The sequence below is a fragment of the Mustelus asterias genome, unplaced genomic scaffold, assembly GCF_964213995.1.
Source record: "Mustelus asterias unplaced genomic scaffold, sMusAst1.hap1.1 HAP1_SCAFFOLD_472, whole genome shotgun sequence".
NCBI lineage: Eukaryota > Metazoa > Chordata > Chondrichthyes > Carcharhiniformes > Triakidae > Mustelus > Mustelus asterias.
Window position 1 is genome coordinate 292,972 of NW_027590424.1, and position 5,000 is coordinate 297,971.

At 60.4% G+C, this 5,000-nt stretch overlaps 1 protein-coding gene across 1 annotated transcript in view; it reads right to left on the minus strand.

Annotated features, from left to right (window-relative positions):
* Window positions 1–5,000, minus strand: part of LOC144486806 (uncharacterized) — a 56,133-nt gene that overhangs the window by 50,013 nt on the left and 1,120 nt on the right. The window lies entirely within an intron of this gene.

Sequence of the window (5,000 nt, forward strand, 5' to 3'; positions counted from 1 at the left end):
CACTGTCCCCATCAAACACTCCCAGGACAGGTACAGCACGGGGTTAGACACAGAGTAAAGCTCCCTCCACACTGTCCCCATCAAACACTCCCAGGACAGGTACAGCACGGGGTTAGACACAGAGTAAAGCTCCCTCCACACTGTCCCCATCAAACACTCCCAGGACAGGTACAGCACGGGGTTAGATACAGAGTAAAGCTCCCCCCACACTGTCCCCATCAAACACTCCCAGGACAGGTACAGCACGGGGTTAGATACGGAGTGAAGCTCCCTCTACACTGTCCCCCATCAAACACTCCCAGGACAGGTACAGCACGGTGTTAGACACAGAGTAAAACTCCCTCCACACTGTCCCTATCAAACACTCCCAGGACAGGTACAGCACGGGGTTAGATACAGAGTAAAGCTCCCCCCACACTGTCCCCATCAAACACTCCCAGGGCAGGTACAGCACGGGGTTAGATACAGAGTAAAGCTCCCTCCACACTGTCCCCATCAAACACACCCAGGACAGGTACAGCACGGGGTTAGATACAGAGTAAAGCTCCCTCTACACTGTCCCCCATCAAACACTCCCAGGACAGGTACAGCACGGTGTTAGACACAGAGTAAAACTACCTCCACACTGTCCCTATCAAAAACTCCCAGGACAGGTACAGCACGGGGTTAGATACAGAGTAAAGCTCCCCCCACACTGTCCCCATCAAACACTCCCAGGGCAGGTACAGCACGGGGTTAGATACAGAGTAAAGCTCCCTCCACACTGTCCCCATCAAACACTCCCAGGACAGGTACAGCACGGGGTTAGATACAGAGTAAAGCTCCCTCTACACTGTCCCCATCAAACACTCCCAGGACAGGTACAGCACGGGGTTAGATACAGAGTAAAGGTCCCTCTACACTGTCCCCATCAAACACTCCCAGGACAGGTACAGTACAGGGTTAGATACAGAGTAAAGCTCCCTCGACACTGTCCCCATCAAACACTCCCAGGACAGATACAGCACAGGGTTAGATACAGAGTAAAGCTCCCTCGACACTGTCCCCATCAAACACTCCCAGGACAGGTACAGCACGGGGTTAGATACAGAGTAAAGCTCCCTCGACACTGTCCCTATCAAACACTCCCAGGACAGGTACAGCACGGGGTTCGATACTGAGTAAAGCTCCCTCTACACTGTCCCCCATCAAACACTCCCAGGACAGGCACAGCACGGGGTTAGATACAGAGTAAAGCTCCCTCTACACTGTCCCCCATCAAACACTCCCAGGACGGGTACAGCACGGGGTTAGATACAGAGTAAAGCTCCCTCTACACTGTCCCCATCAAACACTCCCAGGACAGGTACAGCACGGGGTTAGATACAGAGTAAAGCTCCCTCTACACTGTCCCCCATCAAACACTCCCAGGACAGGGACAGCACGGGGTTAGATACAGAGTAAAGCTCCCTCAGCAAGGTGCTCCCTCAGTGTGACGCTCCCTCAGTGTGACGCTCCCTCAGTGTGGCGCTCCCTCAGTGTGGCGCTACCTCAGTGTGACGCTCCCTCAGTGTGACGCTCCCTCAGTGTGACGTTCCCTCAGTGTGACGCTCCCTCAGTGTGGTGCTCCCTCAGTGTGACGCTCCCTCAGTGTGACGCTCCCTCAGTGTGGCGCTACCTCAGTGTGACGCTCCCTCAGTGTGACGCTCCCTCAGTGTGACGTTCCCTCAGTGTGACGCTCCCTCAGTGTGGCGCTCCCTCAGTGTGACGCTCCCTCAGTGTGACGCTCCCTCAGTGTGACGCTCCCTCAGTGTGACGTTCCCTCAGTGTGACGCTCCCTCAGTGTGACGCTCCCTCAGTGTGACGCTCCCTCAGTGTGGCGCTCCCTCAGTGTGACGCTCCCTCAGTGGGACGCTCCCTCAGCACGGCTCTCCCTCAGTGTGACGCTCCCTCAGTGTGACTCCCCCTCAGCAAGGTGTTACCTCAGCGTGACGCTCCCTCAGTGTGACGCTCCCTCAGTGTGATGCTCCCTCAGTGTGACGCCCCCTCAGTGTGGCGCTCCCTCAGTGTGGCGCTCCCTCAGTGTGACACTCCCTCAGTGTGACACTCCCTCAGTGTGACGCTCCCTCAGTGTGGCACTCCCTCAGTGTGACTCTCCCTCAGTGTGACGCTCCCTCATTGTGACACTCCCTCAGTGTGACGCTCCCTCAGTGTGACGCTCCCTCAGTGTGACGCTCCCTCAGTGTGACGCTCTCTCAGTGTGACGCTCCCTCAGTGTGACTCTCCCTCAGTGTGACGCTCCCTCAGTGTGACGCTCCCTCAATGCTACGATCTCTCAGCGTGGCGCTCCCTCACTGCGGCGCTCCCTCAGTGTGACGCTCCGTCAGTGTGATGCTCCCTCAGTGTGACGCTCCCTCAGTGTGACGCTCCCTCAGTGTGACGCTCCCTCAGTGTGACGCTCCCTCAGTGCGATGCTCCCTCAGTGTGATGCTCCGTCAGTGTGATGCTCCCTCAGTGTGACACTCCCTCAGTGTGACGCTCCCTCAGCGCGGCGCTCCCTCACTGCGGCGCTCCCTCAGTGTGACGCTCCCTCAGTGTGATGCCCCCTCAGTGTGACGCTCCCGCAGTGTGACGCTCCCTCAGTGTGACGTTCCCTCAGTGTGACGCTCCCTCAGTGTGACACTCCCTCAGTGCTACGATCTCTCAGTGTGACGCACCCTCAGTGTGACGCTCCCTCAGTGTGACGCTCCCTCAGTGTGACGCTCCCTCAGTGTGGCGCTCCCTCAATGCTACGATCTCTCAGCGTGGCGCTCCCTCACTGCGGCGCTCCCTCAGTGTGACGCTCCCTCAGTGTGATGCTCCCTCAGTGTGACGCTCCCTCAGTGTGACGCTCCCTCAGCGCGGCGCTCCCTCACTGCGGCACTCCCTCAGTGTGACGCTCCCACAGTGTGACGCTCCCTCAGTGCGACGCTCCCTCAGTGCGGCGCTCCCTCAGTGCGACGCTGCCTCAGTGTGACGCTCCCTCAGTGTGACGCTCCCTCAGTGTGACGCTCCCTCAGTGCGACGCTCCCTCAGTGCGACGCTCCCTCAGTGTGGCGCTCCCTCAGTGTGACGCTGCCTCAGTGTGACGCTGCCTCAGTGTGACGCTCCCTCAGTGTGACGCTGCCTCAGTGTGATGCTCCCTCAGTGTGACGCTCCCTCAGTGTGACGCTCCCTCAGTGTGACGCCCCCTCAGTGTGGCACTCCCTCAGTGTGACGCTCCCTCAGCGCGACAATCCCTCACCGCGGCGCTCCCTCACTGCAGCGCTCCCTCAGTGTGACGTTCCCTCAGTGTTGCGCTCCCTCACTATGGTGCTCCCTCAGTGTGACGCTCCCTCAGTGCGAAGCTCCCTCAGTGGGACGCTCCCTCAGCACGGTGCTCCCTCAGTGTGACGCTCCCTCAGTGGGACGCTCCCTCAGCACGGTGCTCCCTCATTGTGACGCTCCCTCAGCGCGGCGCTCCCTCAGTGTGACGCTCCCTCAGTGTGACGCTCCCTCAGTGTGACGCTCGCTCAGTGTGGCGCTCCCTCAGTGTGACGCTCCCTCAGTGCTACGATCTCTCAGTGTGACGTTCCCTACCTGCAGCACCAACCCTCTCAACAGTGCGGCGCTCCCTCAGCACCGACGCTCCCACAGTGCGGTGCTCCCTCAGTGTGACGCTCCCTTAGTGTGACGCTCCCTCAGTGTGACGCTCCCTCAGTGTGACGCTGCCTCAGTGTGACGCTCCCTCAGTGTGACGCTCCCTCAGTGCGGTGCTCCCTCAGTGTGACGCTCCCTCAGTGTGACGCTCCCTCAGTGTGATGCTCCCTCAGTGTGACGCTCCCTCAGTGTGACGCTCCCTCAGTGTGGTGCTCCCTCAGTGTGATGCTCCCTCAATGTGATGCTCCCTCAGTGTGACGCTCCCTCAGTGTGACGCTCCCTCAGTGTGACGCTCCCTCAGTGTGACGCTGCCTCAGTGTGACGCTCCCTCAGTGCGACGCTCCCTCAGTGTGACGCTCCCTCAGTGTGACGCTCCCTCAGTGCGACGCTCCCTCAGTGCGGCGCTCCCTCAGTGCGACGCTGCCTCAGTGTGACGCTCCCTCAGTGTGACGCTCCCTCAGTGTGACGCTCCCTCAGTGCGACGCTCCCTCAGTGCGACGCTCCCTCAGTGTGGCGCTCCCTCAGTGTGACGCTGCCTCAGTGTGACGCTGCCTCAGTGTGACGCTGCCTCAGTGTGACGCTCCCTCAGTGTGACGCTGCCTCAGTGTGATGCTCCCTCAGTGTGACGATCCCTCAGTGTGACGCTCCCTCAGTGTGACGCCCCCTCTGTGTGGCACTCCCTCAGTGTGACGCTCCCTCAGCGCGACAATCCCTCACCGCGGCGCTCCCTCACTGCAGCGCTCCCTCAGTGTGACGTTCCCTCAGTGTGGCGCTCCCTCACTATGGTGCTCCCTCAGTGTGACGCTCCCTCAGTGCGAAGCTCCCTCAGTGGGACGCTCCCTCAGCACGGTGCTCCCTCAGTGTGACGCTCCCTCAGCACGGTGCTCCCTCATTGTGACGCTCCCTCAGCGCGGCGCTCCCTCAGTGTGACGCTCCCTCAGTGTGACGCTCCCTCAGTGTGACGCTCGCTCAGTGTGGCGCTCCCTCAGTGTGACGCTCCCTCAGTGCTACGATCTCTCAGTGTGACGCTCCCTACCTGCAGCACCAACCCTCTCAACAGTGCGGCGCTCCCTCAGCACCGACCCTCCCACAGTGCGGTGCTCCCTCAGTGTGACGCTCCCTTAGTGTGACGCTCCCTCAGTGTGACGCTCCCTCAGTGTGACGCTGCCTCAGTGTGACGCTCCCTCAGTGCGGTGCTCCCTCAGTGTGACGCTCCCTCAGTGTGACGCTCCCTCAGTGTGACGCTCCCTCAGTGTGGTGCTCCCTCAGTGTGACGCTGCCTCAGTGTGACGCTCCCTCAGTGTGACGCTCCCTCAGTGTGGTGCTCCCTCAGTGTGACGCTG